Source organism: Schistocerca americana, chromosome 1, assembly GCF_021461395.2.
Source record: "Schistocerca americana isolate TAMUIC-IGC-003095 chromosome 1, iqSchAmer2.1, whole genome shotgun sequence".
Taxonomy (NCBI): domain Eukaryota; kingdom Metazoa; phylum Arthropoda; class Insecta; order Orthoptera; family Acrididae; genus Schistocerca; species Schistocerca americana.
The window spans coordinates 992557260-992582491 of record NC_060119.1 but is presented as its reverse complement, the minus strand read 5'-3'; the positions used below and the strand labels follow the sequence as shown (position 1 = coordinate 992582491).

Below are 25232 nucleotides of genomic sequence, written 5' to 3'. Positions count from 1 at the left end.
CAGACTGATTAGCAACGGCGAGAGGGTACAACCCTGCCTCACTCCCTTCCCAACCACTGCTTCCCTTTCATGTCCCTCGACTCCTATAACTGCCACCTGGTTTCTGTACAAATTGTAAGTAGCCTTTCTCTCCCTGTATTTTACCCCTACTTCCTTTAGAATTTGAAAGAGAGTATTCCAGTCAACATTGTCAAAAGCTTTATCTAAGTCTACAAATGCTAGAAACGTACGTTTGCCTTTCCTTAATCTTTCTTCTAAGATAAGTCGTTGGGTCAGTATTGCGTCACGTGTTCCAACATTTCTACGGAATCCAAACTGATCTTCCCAGAGGTCAACTTCTACCAGTTTTTCCATTCGTCTGTAAAGAATTCGCGTTAGTATTTTGCAGCTGTGACTTATTAAACTGATAGTTCGGTAATTTTCACATCTGTCAACACCTACTTTCTTTGGGATTGGAAGTATTATATTCTTCTTGAAGTCTGAGGGAATTTCGCCTGTGTCATACATCTTCTCGCCAGATGGTAGAGTTTTGTCAGGGCATGCTCTCGCAAGGCTGTCAGTAGTTCTAATGGAATGTTGTCTACTCCCGGGGCCTTGTTTCGACTGAGGTCTTTCAATGCTCTGTCAAACTCTTCACGCAGTATCATTACTCCCATTTCATCTTCATCTACATTCTCTTCCATTTCCATAATATTGTCCTCAAGAACATCGCCCCTGTATAGACCCTCTATAAAGTCCTTCCACTTTTCTGCTTTCCCTTCTTTGCTTTGAACTGGGTTTCCATCCGAGCTCTTCATATTCACGCAAGTGGTTCTCTTTTCTCCAAAGGTCTCTTTAATTTTCCTGTAGGCGGTATCTATCTTACCCCTCATGAGACAAGCCGCTACATCCTTACATTTGTCCTCTATCCATCCTTGCTTAGCCATTTTGCGTTTCCTGTCGATCTCATTTTTGAGACGTTTGTATTCCTTTTTGCCTGCTTCACTTTCTGCATTTTTGTGTTTTCTCCTTTCATCAATTAAATTCAGTATCTCTTCTGTTACCCAAGGATTTCTACTAGCCCTCATCTTTTTACCTACTTGATCCACTGCTGCCTTCACTATTTCATTCCTAAAAGCTACCCATTCTTCTTCTACTGTATTTCTTTCCCCCATTCCTGTCAATTGTTCCATTATGCTCTCCCTGAGACTCTGTAGAACCTCTGGTTCTTTCAATTTATAAAGGTCCCATCTCCTTAAATTCCCACCTTGAATACAAAATTGTATTTGTGTCTGTGTGCCGGCGGCGGTTGCTGTGCGGTTCTGGCACTGCAGTCCGGAACCGCGAGGCTGCTACAGTCGCAGGTTCGAATCCTGCCTCGGGCATGGGTGTGTGTGATGTCCTTAGGTTAGTTAGGTTTAAGTAGTTCTAAGTTCTAGGGGACTTGTGACCTAAGATGTTGAGTCCCATAGTGCTCAGAGCCATTTGAACCATTTTTTTGTGTCTGTGTTGGTGACACATAGTACTGATACTGATGATGGACTTTAGTTGAAACGGGATTAAATTTTAATCGTTTGATAAACACCTCCACGAAGATCGATAAATCGCCCCTTCACATTCCTTCAGTATGTACTATTGCAAAGGTAAGATGCGAATTAAACTTTAGATGCCCCATTGATCAGAATACCTAAGATATTGTGTCGTTTACGAAACTCCGATCAAGCTTGCTCAAAAGATATAAGTGGTCCAGCCGGCCGATGCAACACGTGCACTAATCTGTCGCTAAGACGGGTGCGAGCGCGGCAGTAGCGTAGTGTAGGGTAGGGTAGGGTACGGAGTTGGATGCCGGCCCCGGCGCACGCGCAGATCGGTCGCAGCCGCCGGCGGCGAAGCGCTCGCCGCCCAGAGCGGCAGTGTGGCGCTGACGCGACGCGAGCGCAGAGAAGCGGCGCTGCCCAGCCCGGCCCAGCACGGCACGGCACGGCTCGGACCCACGGCGAGAGGCGCGCGCGCTACGCGACGCCACTGTCCGTCGCGTACCCTACCCTGCCCTGACCTGAACCGAGGACCTCCGCTTGCAAGTAAGTGCTGGTGCCGTCTCCAGGCACCTGCCCACCACAACAACCTTTCTCTACTACAGAGCGTTTCCCTATTTATCCCCCTCTTGCACGAAAACTTGAGAAAATATTAGTCGGCTGCAAATGTTGTCAAACATGCTCTTGACGTAAAGTTACACATCTCACGAAACGTAAAGGTGTGGCTACCTATGACTACCTGCTTAATCTGAGTCTTAACGTTGAACAAGTGTCTGTCAGTAACAATGAAGACTCGAAGTGACACCTTCACACAGTCTCAGCTGTACTTACAGGTAGGCCATATTCACTGCTAATATTCTGGGATACTGCAGTTTGCAAGAGAGACTAAGGGTACGAAAGACTGAGTGTAAAACTACTGCGCTTTTAAATGTAAAGGACGACACCACGAGCGATCACAGATTCATCTGAAAGAACACTGTGCTAGAAACTCTGCTAAATTTTAACCTTGCAGCCACTCAATTAAAGAAGCCTAGTATCTCCTGCAACTGACTACCATAGTGATGTCTTATCCTCCTTGTACATCATAATTGCCCATATTGACAGATACAAGAGTTATGATTGTGATGAACCAGATTAATGGTTAATTACTCATTCTACTACCAAACACAAACAATCATAATCATATAACACATTAGACAACATTACAACGTGACTTTCTTGCATTGTTTTCCGTCAGTCTCGGGCGCTATGTTGCAGAATTGTTACATTTCTGTTTGCTGAGCTGAAGGCTTAAAGCGATATAAGGATTCCGAAGATACTCAGCTGACGACGAGTCCTGCGGAACGTATCACATAGTAATGTTATTAAGCTATGATGTTATCATAACTGTACGTACCTGGTATCAAACGTTACAAATCACAATAATGCAAATCCAGGGACATCGTCCACAGAATAATTTATGTGACCATTTCTTTTTTACGCACCCTTCAGTCTATATTCATCCGTATTTTCAAAAATTGCAAGAGCAATAGTGTAATAAACTGATTGCATATGAAGATTGTCGCTCAGAGCCCAACCTGCTATTCTTACTGCTAATTATAAAACTATCTTAAAGAGTGCTCTCTATCATGCTCCTGACATTGTATAAACACAGTAACAATTTAAATACGCAACAGTTAAAGGTAAGATGAAAACATTTCGTTTAGCGAAAGCTTTTACTGAGAAATGTAGTTTCGTTCGAGGTCACATTGTGATGAACAATCGATGACACAAAAGCTACTGTTCACAACATTTTTTCCTGTCGCTCCACAAAGCTTCGCAATATGAACAGTCCTTGGCTAAAATATCACAAAAAAGTGCTGATGTACCTGAAATGAAACACATCCATATGATAGTCAATAATCTTCCACGAATTGTTAATTTCACAGAACGCGATAGCTCATACGAATAGAAGATGCTCTGAATGCGAATGACAATGAAAGAATAGCGGACTTCACGAATTTTCCTTTATTTGCCAGTTCCATGTATCCACACTGCTCCGTGGCTGTCACAGATTTGTACCGTCAAGGACTAAGTTACTCATCCCTGCAAGCGTGATTAGTTACGACATGTCTTACGCGAATTCAGTTTCTTCTAAAGTAGAAAATGTTTATTGTACAGTAAGTACTTATAAAAGTCATTGCTCGGCACAAATATGCCGAGCATTACTGTGTCGTCGTAATTTAAATTATAATTAAATTATAATTATTCCATTGGAGAACAATAATTATTGTTCTCCAATGGAAAGGGGACGTCGGTTCATCTAGGCTGAAAACACTTAGGATTTTTTTGTAATGTACAACACTTATAACGAATTCATTTGGAAGGAATATTCGGTTAATTTTATGCAAAATGTCCTACATTTTCGTTGCTTCATGTGTGAAATGAATTAGAGACAAAGAGTGTCTACCCTTTTGCAACTGTCGCTCCTTTACAATACTTTTTATTGGTATATTAGATGGAATTAGTACATTGGAAAGGGGTGCTTTAAAATGTCGTGATTTCTTATACGGCGCTGTAGACATAATTATAAGAAAACTAATTGACAAAATGTGGTGTTAGATACAATACAACTCAGCAATTTCTGGATGATATTCGACGAAATGTAAAGACAGACGGGTTATTGGCCTCAAGTTTTACGAAGTAATTTGGTAAAGCCTCAGTGTAATCTTTCAGATGCTATCAAGGAATGATAAAAAGTCTCCGTTATAGATGCTTCAGCCGAATTTAGTTCCTCGTCTCCGCCTGCCTGCCCTAAAATGTTTCTGAAATTCCTATACCTCTTTGTCACCTTGCGAGATACAGTAATTAGTTTTCCACAGATCATAATTAAGCGCTTTTGGGGCAGACTCATTACGAAACTCGTATTAAACTTCGACCTACGGCTCGCTGGTGTTGAAAGCAAACAAAGTACACGCAGCAAGACGAGGGAAGCCGCAGACGTTCCGGAATATAGGGAACTCGGTTGGCAAAGAGCTCTTCGCCAGCTTTGATGCACTACTCGTGGCCTTACACCTGGTCGGGATCAACGAACGGATACGCCGTTTCATTGCTTTTACGGCTCTGACGCGATCAAAGTATTCCGCGTCAGTGAATGAAACAAAACCTGACCTTCTAATTACTTTCAAAGAGTATTCTCTCCAGACGAAATTAGCATTTAGCTCCTAGCCGAAGATTTTTACACTGATACCAATGATCTAGGCCTACGAATTAGTAAAGAAGAAACAGCTAGTTTTACAAAGGCTTTCATTTGTCAGTAGTAATACATGATTACAAGAGTAATGCCTTATTTCTCATAAGTATTAAAACTTTGATATGTTGCTAATGATCCCGCGGGACTTCATTATTTCGACGACAGTAAATAAGATGCCTGCACAGTAAATTTCTTCAACATAAAATTAATTGGAATAAGGCATGTGTCATTAGAAGTTTACCGATCTGTCTATCAGTAAAGATATCACTGCGAGATTTTGTTTCAAGGAATAGTGAAAAACTCGTCGATATTCAGTACACTCTCAAAAATAAAAGTTCCAGAAGGCTTTTGACACATACACTGAATACATTTCCAATTTATGATGGATATTTCATTAAGTTATTATCTATTTGTACTACCCTTAAATATTTCATTTTTTTAAACATCAACACAGGTGTCTGGACTGTACCAGTTGTAAGTTATTTGACAGTAACATTTAAAATCGTTCACTTTTAAGCCACTGATAGATGTAAAAGTTCTTTTGCAGCATGTGAAAAAATTTTTTTGTCAAACGAATTTGTAAACAGTACTAAATTTTTGAGACCACTGAAAATGTTCATGTTCAGTAACATTTAACGTTAATTGAGTAGATAGTGCCGCAGTGAGTGAACTGGATTACTCAACTTTATACACTTATAATGTAGGGGTTCCAATAAGTTAATGAACAGTTATAGTGTAAGGGTTCCATAAAGTTAATGAACAGTTCAATCGAGAATTATGACTGGCAATAGCATAACACCCGTGAGCTATTTTTAAATTGTTCAAAAATACAGTGCATGTGGAAGGACTCTGTAATTGGGGAAGTTGACTAACATAGCCACCCGTTATTCCTTTGGGTTTACGCTTTCATACCTATAACTAATTCTACCATATATTTATTTAATTCATTGTTTCAAGCGAATAATTGTTTTCTGATTTACATTGAAGGACACGTTTACGGTCACTGTGGCTTTACGTAAATAACTCCCGCGTTTCGGCTTCTCGCTGTGCTCGTATCAGCTTCAATAAGGGGAATACCGTTATGAAATTTTCCAAAGACACTGTAGATTTAAAATATTTATTGCAAATTTCGGCTGTTTTTTGAAACAAATATTTCTATTTCTTGCAGTCTGCACAGGTAATTTAACATTTTGGATCTGAAATATTCGTTAACATGTTACATTAAACGTCAAGAAAGTTACTATTTCACGTACTGTGCAAAGATGTAAAATAAGTTGTGTAAGAAAGAATGTTTAGCAGCCATTCCAAACTAAACAACGCAATAAGACAAGAAATTAATTAGACTCGAGAATCCGTAAACTGTTATCTGTAGTTTTTTGTTATTACATGTTTCTTCGTTTTTCATTCAGCTGTCATGTACCGTAGTACGCATTATTACTGAGGTGAATTGTTTGGTGGTACACATTCCGGATTGAAGCGGTTTATGCTGTAAACAACGTGCACAGTGAGTGGCGCGGAGAGTAAATACTGCCGTCGTCATGCGCACACGTGGGGTTGGGTTCGATGCCAGCATTGTTTACGCGTTTCCATTGTACATCACAAGCAGTGCCCATAACCCCAGGTGCGTACTGTGCAACGCTTTCGGCTGCTGTCTATTGAGTCCTCAATTCGACATCTGTTGTGAAAGTTGTTCGCCTGTAGAAATGTAGTTATATTCCACACGGGTGTTTCTTTCTCACAGACAAGCTGAGGTATTTGGAATCGTGAAAGAATATTTTTGATTTGAGGTATTATTCGATGAACGGTTGGACCAGAGTGAAACATTTATGAGAGTAATTTGAACTGAGAGCTGGAGTCAGTTTTTCGACGGGTGTTAAAAACAGTAATATATTGACTTTAAAAGTAAAAAAAAAACAAACTTCCAATCCTCTTGTATCGTTAATGGCTGAGAGATTGTGTGCTAAATATAACTTCCTATTATCACTGTTTCTGACTTCGTCGACTCCATAAATGTATCCATATTGTAACGGCTTCGCTAACTCTCCGTCTCGTATCACTGTTGCTACTTGAACGCTATGGAACTGTACCATTGTCAGAACCTCCTTTTAAATTGTTAATACTTTATCACCAATGATGTAAAATTCCTAGTTAAAATAATGAAGATAGACGTCCGGTGTTCTGAGAACTTTTCATAACATAATTTAGTGGTTCAAATGGCTCTGAGCACTATGGGACTCAACATCTTAGGTTATAAGTCCCCTAGAACTTAGAACTACTTAAACCTAACGAACCCAAGGACATCACACACACCCATGCCCGAGGCAGGATTCGAACCTGCGACCGTAGCAGTCCCGCGGTTCCGGACTGCAGCGCCAGAACCGCACGGCCACCGCGGCCGGCGATAATTTAGTGTTTCTTTTTAATTTAAGTATTATGTCCTCTTATATTCATTCCATTTTGCGTCGAACTGATGTCTATTTGCAGTCGCTATGCATTAACGAAATTTGTCAGTGAAGTGATGAAGACTTATGTCTTCAGACGCAATATCGCCTAGTAATATGGTCTATTAAAAAATCGCTTTATGCGTAAACTGTAACCTGCCAACAAATGAATTCTAGACATAAAATTAAACAAAATTCAAGAAAATTAAAAGGAAATATAACAATGTAACGCCTGGTTTAAAAGAAGAAAACTTGAGCTTATCTAAAGATGAGCTGCTTTCCTTCCCCAGTAATGATGCTAGACGTAAGTTCAAGTAATGTCAGAACTTTAAAACGCATATAAATCAGTTGCAAAATCGTAAAACTTCTGAATGTTTCTGTCTTAATCGATTTCATGACGGGTCTGCAGAAACGAAAAGTAATGTGTAGTTTTAAATGATAATGATATGGATAATGGTGTTGGTGGTGGTTGTGGTTGTGGTGGTGGTGGTTGTCATGTGGCTATTGTCCTCAGAGCAATCCATTCGACCTGTCCTGCCTCGGGCATGGATGTGTGTGATGTCCTTAGGGTAGTTAGGTTTAAGTAGTTCTAAGTTCTGGGGGACTTATGACCTAAGATGTTGAGTCCCGCCGGTCGGAGTGGCCGTGCGGTTCTAGGCGCTACAGTCTGGAACCGAGCGACCGCGACGGTCGCAGGGTCGAATCCTGCCTCGGGCATGGATGTGTGTGATGTCCTTAGGTCAGTTAGGTTTAATTAGCTCTAAGTTCTAGGCGACTCATGACCTCAGAAGTTAAGTCGCATAGTGCTCAGAGCCATGTTGAGTCCCATTCGACCTGATGCCATTTAGATTGACGGTCTGTCCCGATACTTATTTTATCAAGCAGCTCCGCATTTGGTCTAATGAAACTGTGACGTATTACAAAACTTTGTACAGCAAAAACTACTAGCGGCTGAGTGGAGCAGGCTCGTCTGGGCAGTTTACTGAACGCATCGTGCCGTGCCTGGTCGCCATACTTCTGCTAGGTTGTCGGCAGAATTGGATTTAGTCTTTAACATTACATTCGACAACCAGACCATTTGTACTTGGTAAATGCATGGTAAACACTGCGCTGTCTTACAGTATATTCGTTCACAACCGGTCTCGATCACTGATCATCTTCAGAGTGGAAAAATGTTGTGACAGCTTCGCATGTCATACATGCTATTTAACCAGAAAAGATGACATAGCTGACTTGCAAACAACACAAAGAGATACTTCACGCCTTATACCGGCTTAATCAAACAGCAAACATTAAAAATGAAGCCACGCGACAGCAGTAAGAGCACAGCCCCATTGCTCAGGCACAGCAACATCCAGCAGGTTAACACAAACCCAAATTATTATAACGCAAAATCAACTGTAGTCTGTTTGTCGAAGTACCTACCGCTTCCCATGACAGATTTTAAAGAAGGCAGTCTTTTTGAGGTAGTGGGCAGCTGCGACAAATGCCCCTGGAAGTCGTAACAGTCTGTTCGGGGCCAGAGGTGCGTAAATCTCGTGGACTGGAGCCATTGTGGCTAGGGAACAATAAGCGTGTTCTTCATCAGCCAGGTATGGCCAAGTAAAACTGCCGCCTTTTACTGCGCCAGAGGTGCGACACAATCGAGAAAATAACTAACAGCAGTGCGAAGAACGTCAAGTCCGATACACGAGGTATTTATAACTTGCTGAATGAGAGCTGCAGTTCCTGCACGCCGCACGTAAAGCAACGTATGTCTGAAGCAACGATAAATCTGCCGAGAGATACCGGCAGTTCACAGCGGCTTTTTCGCCGTTTCCTTTAACAAAATCTTCGAAGGAAAATACGCGCACGTCACCCGAAATTTTTGGTCTTAGTTCAAGGACACCGTGCATAGGCTAATCTGAAGTTTTATCAGGCTCCATCACGGAGTACCTGCGAGCAAGACTACATGAAACAAATAGAGCGCCGGCGGAGTGTTGTGAGACTAGTGTCTTGAGCATTGACGTCGTTAGCTTCCTTGGCAGACACAGCTTTAACTGATTCACGATCTTTAAAGAATTCTTCTGCTCGTAAGTGATGTAGTACTTCGTTTTTGATGTTCTCGCTATCAACACGGTATAGTCCTCTGTTACCTTCATATTTTTTAATAACACAATACAACTTCAAATAAAGCGATCGAGAATTGTGGAGTTGTGGATTAGACTCTGGTTTCGCACTCGGGAGGACTAGGGTTCACTTCCTCTTGGCTATCCAATTATACGTCTTCAATGACTTTCCTAAGTTGCTTAACGCAAACGCAGCAGTTTCTTGCCCCAATAATTTCTCTGTACGAACTTGTGTATCCTTTACAATAACGTTGTCGTTCACGGAAAGTTAAAGTCCAGCTCTATAAACAGAAGATGATTAGAAATTTCCTTTCAAAAATGCAACCAAGTATGTAATCGTTATTATTTACTCTGAATAGAAAACGTTTTCAGTGAGACTTACAGTTCAGCAACATATAGTCCTCCGTCCTATTTTGCAGTATCAGTTATTTTGTTTCGGACATCCGTTTTTATCCAGTCAGATCAATTGTTTGATTCTAATACAAAATTGTTTGCTTTCATTTTTTGGGAGTGATGCATTTGCTTACTCATTTACTACGATGAAATAATTCCTATGGCACATTACCTCTTTGATTTTGTGGTTACTGCCTGGCTAACGTACAGACAACGTTTGAACTGGAGACCGTTAACTATCAGAAGCCTTTTGCGTCCCAATAGTCTTACGTTCACTAACTTCTGAAACATTTTTGTGTCAGTTTCGATTTTTCTATGCTGTTGCTTGGTCTTTTCTAAGCCAATACACCTTTATTTTAGGAGGGAGAATGGTGGGGCTATAGGGCTGTACAACATAAACTAGCTACAAAGGGCTCTCTGACACACATTAGTTGATCTAATACAATCGTGTTGTAGAAAGAACACGTGAATATTTTGCTGAATCAGTGAACATGATCGCCGGCCGGATTGGCCGAGCGCTTCTAAGCGCTTCAGTCTGGAACCGCGCGACCGCTACGGTCGCAGGTTCGTATCCTACCTCGGGCATTGATGTGTGTGATGTCCTTAGGTTAGTTATGTTTAAGTAGTTCCAAGTTCTAGGGGACTGATGACCTTAGAAGTTAAGTCCCATAGTGCTCAGAGCCATTTGAACCATTTTGAACATGATCATCCGGTGAAAATTGTGTAGCATACTGGAGTTCTGGTCCAGGTTAGCAGCTGCATATACTGCGTTACAGATTGAAAGTTCCAGTTCAAAAACTGGAACTGAGTATGACTTACAATTCTTCACATTGCACTCTGAGAGTTAATCGTTACACAAATTTTTCAGGGGACCTTTTTTTGTTAAGATTGCTATGGAAAACGCACAAAAAGTTGAGTTGAGTATGGCTGCCGGGTATGGTGTGTGTGTTCCAGCATCTTCAGCATTGTCCTTGGTCTGTGCACGAGTCCCGATAAACCCCGCCGTTTCAATTCGTGACGCGCACGAACGAAAGTTAACCCTCCGTTCATAAAATATCTTCCGTTCGTTAGTTATTTTGGTGAAATTATATATCCTTTGTTACAAAACTTCCTTGTACGTGAACATTGTTTACACAGTCAGCAGATACTGTTTCTAAAACAGTGCAGTGTCTCAGAAATTAATGGCCTGATAGCATGTTTATTAAAGTGAATATTTCAAGTGACTGACAGCTGCTAAAAGGAAGACCAGTCTTTAACACCGCATTATGAGGCCCTCTGACTTGTCATGCTACTGTTTCCGCTTCTATTCACTTTCTTAACGTATGGCTTACTCAACAGTAAGACACCGAATCAACTATAAACGCAGCAGACGCACACTGAATACAAATCAAACCTTCGCGGGCAGCTGTTGATGGTTGTGGCTTATGGGAACTCAGCGACGAAGTAATGAGCGTTTTGTTGTTTGATTTCGTCGTCCTCGTTGTCGTCTTCGTTGCCGTCGACGTCTTCTTCTTCTTCGTATGCTTCTGTTTCTCTTTCTTCTTCTTCTACTTCTTCTTTTTCATAACCCTCTTCATCTTCAGTCCGAAGACAAATTACACTCAGCGCATGCTCGGCTATATTGTGCAAGACGTTTGCTCTCTGCATAACTACTGCATTCTACATCAATTTGAACCTGCTTACAGCATTCAGGCCTTTGTTTTCCTCTGCATGTTTTATTCCCCTCTTCTCTCCCTCACCACTTACTTCCTTCCACTACCGAATTAAGTATTCGCTGCTGCCTCAAGATATGTCTCATCAGTATTCACTGAAGTGACGAAAATCATGGGACACCCCCTAGTATCGTGTCGGATCTCCTAGTGCAGCAGCTCGACGTGGCGTGGACTCCACAAATCGTTGAAAGTCCGCTGAGGAAATATTGAGTCACGGACCCCTCGATAGCCGTAGATTATTGAGAAACTGTAGCCGGCGAAGGATTTTGTGCACGGACTGACCTCTTGATTACGTCTCATATTGGGCTGTCTGGTTCGTCAAGACATTCGCTCGAATTGAAGAACGTTCGTCACTCCAGTCAGCCAACCAGTTGTGGCTCGATGACATGGCGCACCGTCATCCATAAAAAGTTCCATCGTTGTTTCGGAACATGAAGTTAATGAAAGGCTGAAAGTGTTCTCAAAGTAGCCGATTATTACCATTTCCAGTCAATGTTAGTTTCAGTGTGACCAGAGGACCCAGTTCACTCCATACAAACTCAGCCCACACTATTACTGAGCCAACACCAGCTTGCACAGTGCCTTGTTGACAGCTTGGGTCCAGGGCTTCGTGGTATCTGCGCCACCCTCGAACCCTACTATCGGCTCTTACCAACTGGAATCGGGACTCATCTGACCAGATCACTGTTTTACAGTCTTCTAGGGTCCAAACGATATTGTCACGAGCTCAGGAGCGACGCTGCAGGCCAAGTCGTGCTGTTAGGAAAGACTTTCGCGTCGGTTGTCTGCTACCATAGAAAATTAACACCCAATTTCGCCACACTTACTAACGGCTAAGTCCGTCGTACGCTCCATCCGTCGTACGCTCCACATTGTTTTCTGCCGTTATTTCACCCATTGTCGTCTATTAGCACCGACGACCCTACACAAACGTCGCTGCTCTCTGTGGTTTAGTGAAGGTCATCGGCCACTGCGTTGTCCGTGAAGAGGTAATATCTGAAATGTGGTATTCTAGCCACACCTTTGACTCTATGGATCTTAATATTGGACTCCAAAACGATTTTCGAAATGTAATGTCCCATGCGTCTAGGGCTCCAACTACTATTCCACCTCCAAAGTCTGTTAAATCCGTCTTGGCCGGCCGGTGTGACCGAACGGTTCTAGGCGCTTCAGTCTGGAACCGCGCGACCGCTACGGTCGCAGTTTCTAATCCTGCCTCGGGCATGGATGTGTGTGAGGTCCTTAGATTTATTAGGTTTAAGTAGTTCTAAGTTCTAGGGGAGTGATGACCACAGTACTCAGAGCCATTTGAATTTGAATTCCGTCTTGCGTCCATAAACACATCGGACACCTTTCCGCATCAGTCACCTGAGTACAAATGACAGCTCCTTCAGTGCATTCCCCTTTTATACCGGGTGTACGCGATACTACCGCCATCTACGTATATATACATCGCTATCCCATGTCTTTTGTCACCTGAGTATACATAATTTTGGAATTAAGTAGTAGCATAAAGCTCTTTTCGTACTGTTTCTATTCATTAGTTCTAATCTTTATTAATGCTAATCTTCAGTATCCCAGTGTAACCTGTGGGGCCACGGCGCCGTCTGTTTACGAGAGCCTGAAGACTATTGTTGTTATCAGCCAGAAAACGATGGAGAACATACTGACCACAGTTCCCGTCTGCAAGTCCACATTCTTCTTTTTCTCACTGAAAGAATTGCTTCTACTCTCTATTTAGTCAACACGATCAGGAACAATTATTATAGATGAAATTTTTGAGTTCTACTTCGTCGACATATTTGATAAACTTTCTCAAGCAAGTATAGTAATATTCCTGTTCATAATAATAACATCTCTATCATAAACAGCAATACGAGCAGTTCAGAGGCGACCTCTACGGTAAGTTCCCATTAAATGGTCTTTCGCCCTGACCTCTGATGATCAAAGTTAATTGCTCGCCACAAAAGTGGAAAATAGTGTCACCACTTGCCACGCGGTTTTGTAAACATTACTGGAGACACAAAAACAGTTACTTCCGCGAAATCAAAGCGATCCAGGACGCTGTGCAGTCCTCGCGAGTTCACTTCCTATTTGTACTGTAAACATGCGTTGACTGATGCGGTCCAAATGGTAGCTGGGAGAGAATTGAAGTCCTCTACAGCCTCTCTGCCTCTATTTATATATATGTACAGTGGACGGCCGAAGAGAACACCTGTCGTCACCCGCTCTATCCCCAGGTAGCAGCATCTACATGGCCGCTCTCTCGAACTCATTTTATAACACTATTGCGCATCAATTTACAATATTCGTAATTTTTCTATCAACGTAGTTAAGCAGGCTTTAATCGCAGAAAAACCTTTACTACATATAAACTTCACCGTCTAGAATTTTTAGAGCGCAACCGACGTAGAACATGACCTCTGAACTACAACTTTAAGAGACCTTGTATTGATTGTTATTTACATAACAGTCTTTAAACTTGTTATATCTTCATTATTTAATGTGTTTAATTACATGCTGGGCCGGCCGGGTTTGCCGAGCGGTTCTAGGCGCTGCAGTCTGGAACCGCGCGACCGCTACGGTGGCAGGTTCGAATCCTGCCTTGGGCATGGATGTGTGTGATGTCCTTAGATTAATTGGGTTTAAGGAGTGCTAGGTTCTAGGGGACTGATGACCTCAGAAATTAAGTCCCATAGTGCTCAGAGCCATTTGAACCATTTACATGCTGTAATCATAATTTTCTAGCATTAATATAACAGCTACTTAATCTACTACAAATAGGGACGTTTTTGTTTCAAATTCAGTTTTCAGTAAATTACCCGGAAAAAATTAGAGGTCGCTTAACGGGGTCACATAGTTACTGTTTTTATGTCGAACTGAAGTTTCATACAAAGTTTCATATTTCTAAGCCTAATATTTGGCGCCTTCAATTTCTCTTAAAAACTCCGCTATTGACAAAAATAAGGTTCTGATCAAGTTGAAACTTGTAACGATTAATTTTGACATATATTTGCACATTCTGACCAACTTTTGGCTTTCAAGTTTTATTATTTAGCGCTACCTGTTCTTTTCTTAAAACTATGTATTTAGGGGAAAATATTCATCTGATGACTCAGAGATTTAACAATTTAGACATTAATATACTGAAGTATATGTTGACAAAGTCTGGTGAAGTAACTTTTAACTGTTAATTTCATCCTTAGATTATGGCACAATACTTTGTAAGCTACGCACAGGCACGTTATGATGACCTAGACTCTAATAGCACTGAACTGGGGTAAGTTCCGGCACACACGCTCTCCTCTGTATCTCTCGAATGATACAGCGCTTGTTTCTCCACAAACACTCATTTTGGTATCTTCTATTCTCCATTTGTCTGTGCTGGTCCATGACCATGTTTCATTTTCATGTGAGGCTACGTCCTCAGCTAGCGGTCTAGTGGCTAACGTTGTTGCCTCTGGATCACAGGGTCCCAGGTTGGATTCCCGGCCGGGTTGGGGATTTTCTCTGCGCGAGGACTGGTTGTTTGTGTTGTCCTCATCATTTCATCACCATCAGCACCACTCGTGACAGTGGCTGATTGGACTGTGTCAACACTGGGAGTTTGTACGGGCGCTGGTGACAGAGCAGTTGCGCACCCCACAAACCAAACATCATCATCATCATAAATGATGATCAAACATCATATAAGGCTACACCACAAATAAGTCCCCCCCCCCCCCCCATTAAAAAACTTGTTATTACTTAAAGATATATCGGATGTGAAGAAACTGGTCTTTTCAGGAAGTCTTCACTTGGTGTCATCATCTTTAAGTCTGTCATCGGTTACTTTTCTGCCAAAATACGAAAAAAAAGTGTTCACCTTTTCTTATTCAATTGCCCCTGTGATACATTGCATAGGCTGACTACACTCCATTACCCTTTTTCGTTTTTATTGACGTTTATCTTTCAACACTATCTAGACTTCAATTGTTATATAGGAAGTTTTCAAGACTGCGAGAGTACTGTAAATTTATGAAGTAATTTCTACTGCTTCAGTCACTTTTCACTAACATTTAATTACCACGCCGCTTTCCAGTACAGAAAGATACAGGGTGGTCAGAAACAATTTAAAAAGCTTGTAAGCGTCTTGCAGCGTAGGTTGTCCTAAGAAATAGTGGTTAAGAAAAAAATTCGATACCGTGTGCCGTTTACGAGCTAATTAGCGTTGGAGTTAGCCAGTCATGCAGTTACGCACGAAAATTCAAGCGACCCGCCGGATACAAAGGCTGTCAGTTGTTCTCATAGCGTAAATGATACCGCACGATACTGCTCCGCCTTTGTCTCGGTTTCGATCCTTTCTGCCGTCTCATGTCCTACCTTTGTATTGCTTTTTTGTCAGGTTCCAGGAAACCAAAAGAAGAACACGTTTGGCGAAACAGCCTTTGGTGTGCCGCTTGAATATGCTCGCGCAACGGCAAAATTGACTAACTTCAATGTTAATTAACTCGGAAGGGGGGCAACGTGTTGAACCTTTTTCTTAACAGTTATTTCTCAGCACATCCTACTGTGCAACACAGTTACAAGCTTTTCAGACTGTTTTTGACTACGTTGCATTTTATGTGTACGTTTAGTGATTTGCATGTTAGATAGGGATTGTTTGTGATACATAACGTCAGTGGCACACACATCAATTGAACCTAATTAAACTTCAGATTAATTTAATGCACATGTAACTGGAATGCATCTGATGATGACAGCATTCTACCGAAACTCCTCGTGCTACTTAAATTTTTGTAAAATGTGGATGAAACAGTAGAAATGGTTTCATAATCTATCCAATATGCTCCACTGAATTTTACCTATGGGTTCACTGTCAGAAGTAAAATGTCATTACACACTGTAAACCGATAAAACTTCAATGTCTTCTTCCAGTACTTTTCCAGATTTCTCATTGCTTTGCTTTGCTATTTGTACCCAGTTCACCAGAAAATATTTTGGACAACTGCAGCTCTACTACACTTTCTCGTTTACTGTCTACCGTTCACGTTCTTCAACTCTTAGAACTGTAACCTGGGTTCTCTTAAAGCTGAAAAATCTTTCGGTTCCTTGAATTCTATTCCAGGTAACATCATCCGAAAGAAATCATTGCAGTTAACGTCGTATTTTTTTCCATTTCTACCAATGCTATGAACGTAGGTTCGCTTTTTGTTCTTTTCTAAATTTATAAATCGTTAGGTCACTACAGCTCTGTTGTTGCCACACTTCTCCCCAAACCTAAGACGATCTTTCTCCAGTTCTGTTTCGACACCTACAGCTAGAACGGTTAGCAGCGGAGTGCAGCAGAGCATGGTGCAAAATTGCTCATGATGCGGGCTTTGTGAACAGCTCTTAAATCAGAATCGATTTCGAGTGCCTGTAACATAATCATATGACTGCTCTATTAAAATGATCGAATATTACGGTGGAAAGGTAAAACTATGTTAAGTATAACAGGAACCCAAAAGCAAGGTGTCCCGTCAGTGGTTGGAGGCATAAGATTCTCCAACTGGAAAAGCTGAAGCATGCGCTTTCAGTTAACGCTTACTGCGTGCCATTGTTGTCATTTCTAAAATCGCTTAAGTTGCAGTTCCTGTCTGAACTGTGACATCTGGCCTCCGAAACCTCCAGTCCGTCTTTGCAGCCTTTTAAGACAATTATTTGGAACTGTAAATATACAGCAGGATATAAGGAAAATGGGAGCTTAATATAAAACAAGAGCCAAATTAAATTTTACATATACATATTACCGTTTTAAGTTAAATACGATAACAGAAGACAACTTGACCTTGTTAAATGCGGGTTGTTTTTTAAGTATCTGACATAACATTAATAAGTCATGTTATTAGAGCGCTTTTACAACAATGGAAATAGATTGACCTAGGCACCACAGCCTTCCACTGATTCTTCTTCAGATTACTATCTCGGAAGCTGTTCCTCGTTTTCAAACGTTAACTTCGCCTATTGATGTAATGTTTATTAAGACTGGAGTGAATTACTTTCACGTATGTTCATTTCTATCAGACTTCGATACGGTTACTACTTCAGTTACCATAAATTCACAATGAGTGTACTATTTCGTTTTACATTCTACGGTTACAACTTGAGATATGTAATTGCCTTGATGGTCAAAGTACCGTTTTACTACGTTCAAATGGCTCTGAGCACTATGGGACTTAACATCTATGGTCATTAGTCCCCTAGAACTTAGAACTACTTAAACCTAACTAACCTAAGGACATCACACACATCCATGCCCAAGGCAGGATTCGAACCTGCGACCGTAGCGGTCTCACAACACCCAGTCATCACGAGGCAGAGAAAATCCCTGACCCCGCCGGGCATCGAACACGGGAACCCGGGCGCGGGAAGCGAGAACGCTACCGCACGACCACGAGCTGCGGACCTGTTTTACTGCGTGGTTCATGGAGCTTTTCAGTGAAGTTAGTAAAGAGGGGAGGGGTGACTACAGGGAAGCTGATGCTTCATCCACTCACCTAGACAATGTCATCAGCAGAATGCTGATTGATCTAGGCACCACTGCCTTCCACTCATTCTTCTTCAGACTACTATCTCTGAAGCTGATCCTCATTTTCAAACGTTAACTTCACCTATTGATTTCATTGATTCATTTCGATCCGACTTCGATACGGTTACTACTTCAGTTACTATAAATTCACAATGACTCTACTATTTCGTTACACATTCTACGATTTAAACTTGACACACCGCCAAGCCAAATTATTCAACGATGGAATGAAAGTTAATTTGAATTGATCAGTTTTAAATTATCTGTTTCAAATGAAACTTTTCATCGTCGACTGTTGTTTGTTTAACGCTGGGCTGCGGCCGTTGGCTTACGAAGCAATCGTCATGCGGAGGTCGAATTGTAATTTTTATTTTGTTCCGTGATGAAAGCGTCATGTATTCAGGTACGGGCTCCTATTCAGAATGATCACTCATTACAATCCACTGTAAGCCGTGAAAATAAGTAGAAAGAATCAGGGACTCACTCTACACGTTTATTTGCGATGTCTGTGTCCGCGGCACAGAACGGCGAGTACAATCACTAACTACAATAACCCCAATATAACTTACGTAGAATATTTTCTCTTAACATAAAGAATCTCAGAAGACACAATATTTCCGATTGCTTATGAGTTTACACAGCTGATAGAAAGCATCACCACATAGAAATCTGTATACATAAAAATCAATTGCCACATCTATGAAAGATCGTCACATGAGAATGGCTTGACTGATTTGGTTAGCGCATTGGACTCGCATTCTGGAGGAACCCGCATCCGGCAATCCTGATTTAGGTTTTCCTTGGTTTCCCTAAATTACTTCAGGCAAATGCCGGGATGGTTCCCTTGAAAGGACACGGCCGACTTCCTGCCCCATCATTCCCTAATCAGAGTTGTGCTACATGTCCAATGACCTTGTTGTCGACTGGACGTTAAACTCTAATCTCCTCCTCCTCCACCATTTTTGTTCTGTTCGTTATGTTTGCTTGAAAGAAAACTGTTGGAGAATTCACCGGAAAAGCCAGAAATTAAAATCACTTGTGAAATATCATCACTTGAGAACAGCTAGACCAAACTGATCGATTTTTTTGTTATTTTAGTATTTGCTATGACAAAGAAAATAAAAAAACTGCATCCAGTTTCATAGTACTGCTGCCACATGTTTTCATAACAAAAAAGAATCAGTTTTACAGTTATATATATATATATACGCATGTAATACGTAAAGAAGAAACGTTGTTACCAAAAATCTCGAACATTTATTGATCGATTCACTAGAAATTTTTACAGGACACACTAACGCACGTTCGGACGAACATAGGCTATATATTTTTCCCCTTTCAATTTTTACACAATATGTAGTGAACATTCAGACAGATATGGACACAAAGGGAGGGGAAGGGGCGAAGAGGTGATAGACTGAGAGAGGAAGAAGAGATTGTTAACAGGGAGAAGGGAGATATGAATTTAGGATGATATATATGTATATATCCCATACTTAGCAAATGCAAAGCATTGCCGCGTCGCTAGTATAATACAATACTTTTGTCTGGCTAAATGGCCATGTACAAGTCTGTCAATTAGAGCCACTTCACTGACGTGCAGGTCCCCAAACGACCCTTCTTGTCGAACCGTGAAAAGAGAATTTACAGTTTAACGTGGTATCTGAACCACGTGTCGTTCCTGGTGACTCCTCACATCATTTAGAGATGAAGGCTACATTAAAGGCTGAATGAAAATTTCCTTGGTCCGTTCGGATTTCGCAACCGCGACCTCTCGATTTCCAGGCACACGGTTTATCGCTAGAGCACCAGGCACGTCATAATGGCAATACAGACCAACAACGTAAAGTACCATTCTATGCAGAAAAACACCTAATCATATTCGCAGAGTTCAAAGATAACAAGTAAAATGTGCTTGACATTCCGTTTGTAAAAATGGAATCTTTACCACTGCAATGAAAGGAAAGTACCAAAGCGAGAGGCATCGAATTGTGGAGGTCAGCTGTCTCGCAATCCAATTTTCGATTCTCCGAGATTTTCCCAAAACCCTTAAGGGAAACACTGAAATGATTCATCTGTAAGGGCATTGACGATTTGCTTCCCGAAATCGAGCTTGTGCTCTGTTTCTAGTGACTTCTTCGACGTGAAATTAAAACCGTAATCTACCGTAATCTACATTCTTATTGTCAGTACAATATGCAATTCAGAAAGAAACAGAAATATTGTGGGAATTGTAACGCACGAGGACTGTTATCTGCAACTGTTTCTACTATTGACAGCAAGAAATATTCCAGTATAAAGGCATTAATTTATCCTGTATTAATACAATGTGTAGCAATAATGTGGAACAGAATAATAATCATTAAATAACAGAAACACTGAACTGCATGTAATGCACACGCCAGCAGAAGCGTAAGCGAGTGTGCATGATCCCTTTACCACATATATGAGAAATTCAGTAAATACAATTTGTTGATGTGGAAGTAAATAGTACTTGCACACAATTGTCGCAGACTTCAGAGTGTAATTCTATAACACGTGTTTACAGGAGACGTGAAACACGAAATTGATGAACAAATGATACTATCCTCTCGGATGCACGTACACTGTTCAAGTATTGTCCTTCGTCTTCTTATGTATAGCGTTGACTTAATGGAAATGGATATAACTACCTGTATGACACGGATGTGAGGCTACGTGCGACTACTTAGTGCTACTCAAATTATTTTGAATCGTATGTGGGGACATGTCGGATTCAATTAATTACACCGTAACGTACAGTGGTATGAAAAACTTGAGGAAGAAAGTAACTTTCGCGTGAGGTGTAACTGACAAGTACCGTAGCTCAACGATACTTGTACCATGCACAGAAGGAACTGCTACAGTATGAACGGAAATGACACTGTAATTCAAAGACAAACATTACAATAAAGCCACCGTGATTTATGATGGTCCCCTGGACTTGATGAAAGATGGGACATGGTTCGTAATATGGAATGTGATCATCAGGGACGGCAGTGCATGCGCTGCAGTGTGCTGCCATGCTGGCCACAAGGTTTGTAAGTTCTTATGGTAGGGCGTTTCATTCTTCTATCTGCGTCGCAACTGCTGTAAGATCGTTGGTCAGTGCAGACGTGCAGCAAAACGTGTCTCACTCGATGGGATTTAAGTATGGGCAACGGGTATGCCAGTCCATTTGCCGATTATATCGCGTCGTTCCAAAAGCTAATCCACCTGCGCTGTTCGATGCGGTCACGCACTGTCATCCATAAAGTTGAAGACACCGCCGAATGCATCCCAGAAAAGACGCACATTGTGAGGAGTACAGCATCAGAATAAGTCCACTGTTGAGTGTACCGTGTTCCAAGATTTGGAGGTCAGTACGCCCACGCAACATTATGGCTTCCCAAACCATAACACCTGCACCACTCAAACGGTCGTGTTCGACAATGTTCCTGGGTGTACTACGTGTACCTACCTCTCGCCATATGAGATTACGTCCTGAATCTGCTCTCGTTCGAATGGCTCTGAGCGCTACGGGACTTAACATCTGTGGTCATCAGTCACCTAGAACTTAGAACTACTTAAACCTAACTAACCTAAGGACATCACACACATCCATGCCCGAGGAAGGATTCGAACCTGCGACCGCAGCAGTCGCGCGGTTCCGGACTGAGCGCCTAGAACCGCTAGACCACCGCGGCCGGCTGTTCTCGTTCGAAAAGAGTACAGAGAGGAGCGCACTATCCCACTTCTCGTTGTTCCAGTCCCTATGCTCCTGCCAATCGCTGACAGTGCCGGCGATGCGTGGACGGCAACGGAACTCTACTAATTGGTCACTGAGCAGAAGCTGCCTTCATGCAGTTGCTGTGCCACTGTAGACCGCGAGACTGCGTGCCTTGCAGTCTTGTTAAATGTGGGTGCAATTTCACCCGCTGTCGACGTGGTTCCCTACTTCATTGGTACACAATGTAGCGGTCATTGGCCACTGCAGTTGACGGTGGTCGACCACCTCCAGTCAGCGTAGCAGTACCTGCGATTCGGAACGCCTCCCATGCGTATGAAACAACGGTGTGAGTAGTGCCACACTCCTGGGCTACATTTGTCACACTTCGTCCTTCTTGCCACTTTCCGAAGATACTTCACCGCGTGAAGTCATACAAATGTTGCCTCCGGGCCATTTTGTAATGAAGAACGTCATCTCAGTCCACCGTAACTACTGATATTCACACACACACACACACACACACACACACACACACACACACACACACACAGTCTTTTCCGTTCCTTCGACTCATGTCACTGGGTCAGACTCGTGTGGCGCCACGGTCACACTGACCTCACACCACTTGACGTGCAGTTGTCTGCGCAATACTCGGAGACATCTGGCAACATTCCACGGCACTTTCATTCATTTCTGTCTTCTTGTTAATATGTTATGTTATTATTTTACCTACCGCGTTCTTTAGTTTTGCGGAGCAGTGGAGATTTAAATTTCATAGGTTTAAAAACGTCATTCTGCCAAATGCAATGTACACATAACGGTCACAAAACAGATTAAACGGAAAGGTAACTACTTGCTACTTCCGTTTCTCGCTTCCCTCTCGTGAAGTGATGTAGCTGAAATTTCCTGATGAAAGATGAATACGATCCAAACGTTTTTTTCTGCGTGCAGGGAATCCGCAGAAAGTGCAATTATCTGTCTCAAAAATGGCTCTGAGCACTATGGGACTAAACATCTTGTGGTCATCAGTCCCCTAGAACTTAGAACTACTTAAACCTAACTAACCTAAGGAAATCACACACATCCATGCCCGAGGCGGGATTCGAACCTGCGACCGTAGCAGTCGCGCGGTTCCGGACTGAGCGCCTAGAACCGCTAGACCACAATTGTCTGTCTCTGTGTTACAATTTCTGCGTTATACGTTCCTGTATATTTCTCACTTCCATTACCTCCTCTTCCGCTGGGTCATTTGTCAAAGGAAATGCACTGTCAGTAATTATACCTGAAGCATTTAGATCCCGATACAATATAGTGACTTGTCATGCGTGGGCTCATCCTGTACTGGCAGCTAAATCTAGCGAAGCGGAAGAATTGAGGTGCTGAGAACCATAAGGAACAAAAGAACATCATCGTCGATTGTGAGATTGTAGCCTTTATTCATACTTCCGACAGCTGTTGATCTTACGATGAGTCAGGTTTGTCTGTGGTGTAGGCTAACAATGTGTGTATGCACATTCACGAAAAATTGTCGCACTGGTTTCTCTGATATTCGCTTATATGTGGGCTCAACGTCGGTGTGCTTTGGACCCTTAAGGCTTTCCGCGTCTCAATTACTTTTCACGTGAAACAGTAGCACCTACTGTGTAATATTGTTCTCAGGTGGTGTTTGTCGATCACTTTCAGTAAAAGTTTGATTCCAGAAAGCAGTTTTTCATTCTGATGAAGAAACTTCCTGACATTAAAAATGTGTAACGGACCGGCAAATTATTATTTAGCGTTAATTGAAATGAATGGTGACACAACAAGGCAGATTGACTTGAATCGATATATTTTGTCCTCCAAATTATTTAAATTCTTTTTCAGTATTCAAATTATCTTTTTAATATTTCCTTATTCAACAAATTTTCTTTTAGTGTTATGTAAGTCCGACATTTGGTCCATGATGTTTATCAACGATCCTTCTTTAAAAAAAAAGAAAACCTTAACTTTTTTCAACCTTCATACCATCCTCTAGCTGTATTTCTTTAGATGTGCAGCTGTTGTGAGAGTGGTAGGTAAGCAAATGTAACATGAGGCGAAGCAGGACCGACGTTCAGAAGCAAAGGGCTCAATATCTAGGTCAACAGGATAGCTTATGAGCATAGTAGAGGTGATATGGAGTTAAGTTCTTGTATACTGCTTACCTCAGATTTTCTAGTTAGAGTACATCGGACGGAAAATTAAGAGAGAAATAAATTTTAAAAAGCAACAAAGATTTATTGCATTTGATATTCAGTTAAGTACAAGTACCTGTCACAAATTTTGGAAGGAGGTATATTGTAAAATAAAGCAAATACCGTTCTACGTTGTTAATTTATATCTGAATGAGCTTTAATTATACATCTTCCATTAACGGAAACACACGAAAAGAAAATAGGCTTAAACTAAACAAACTCCGGATCAGGTAATACAACATTTGAAACAGAATAGGCGACAAGCAATCTATAATGCAAATTGTGATCGCAAAGGATATCTTCAACACACTGCTTGTTGATAAACTATCGTACGTGATTTAAATCAATATACATCACAGTTTGTAGCACAAATATCGCTACTTTATGAATAAGAATGTTTTCTCTTGACGTTTCATTGTAAAAGCAGGTTTTTACAACTTAAATGCCTCTGTATGATAGATCTGTAACTCCAAGTACACAGCGAGTGCAGTGTTGAGATAGCGGTTCATCTGAGACTCTCTGAATGTATTAATTCTGCATTATATTATTGTGCAAAATGTTACAAATCTGTGCGGTATTTTTTTCTTCATGAACAGGGCATTGTGAATTATGTATGAATTTTGTCTACGGGACGTCCGCCTTCGTAGCTGTGACATCAGTGTAGATGCCAGTCACTCAGAGGACCCGAGTTACATTTCTTATAATACAATGCATTTATCCTTGATGTGAGGGCTGGACACGGGTACACTATCCCTTGTGATGCCAACTGATGATCTACTTCAAGGAGAACCAGCAGCTCCAAAGGCTGCATCGCCGACAACTGTAGCGAGGGTGGGCTCTGGCCGCACGCCACTCCATGCCGCACCCAAATGACACTATTGGCTGATCATGACCCGGTAGTCGATCGATCCCCATTGGCCCATTTATGGTTAGATCGACGGAGGTTTTCTGTTGGACGTAACTTTACACAGTTTTCCTTTTTGCTAATAAATCTGATTGCCGTATATTATTGTACGTAGTGTAGAGAATTAGTTACAAGCTCAGCTAGAGTTCTCTGTTCTTGTTTCCCTCTGATGTGTAAACTAGGGCACCCAGTTGTTACTGGGTAGAACGAATGTGTAATTTAGATTACTCTACTGTACTCTCAAAAAGCTCAGAAGAGAGTTTTGTTCTGATTTCAAATCGAAGACTAATAAAGTGGAATGTATTGCCTTTATTAATAAAATTAGCTTTTACACAAGACTGATTTCTAGCTTATTAGCACCATGTGGGATGGTGCAATACGATTCCTCACATAATGATGTTACGAATGATTCATTTCGTTGAGTTCATAGGAAGTGAA

General features: G+C 41.6%; 1 long non-coding RNA gene across 1 annotated transcript in view; it reads left to right on the top strand.

Moving 5' to 3' along the window:
* The first annotated feature begins 1945 nt into the window (after positions 1-1945).
* The window catches only part of LOC124548601, a 538899-nt gene continuing 515612 nt past the window's right edge, over positions 1946-25232 (top strand). The window contains exon 1 of the long non-coding RNA XR_006967709.1: positions 1946-2060. This is a non-coding gene — a long non-coding RNA (uncharacterized LOC124548601). The remainder of the gene's footprint in view (positions 2061-25232) is intronic.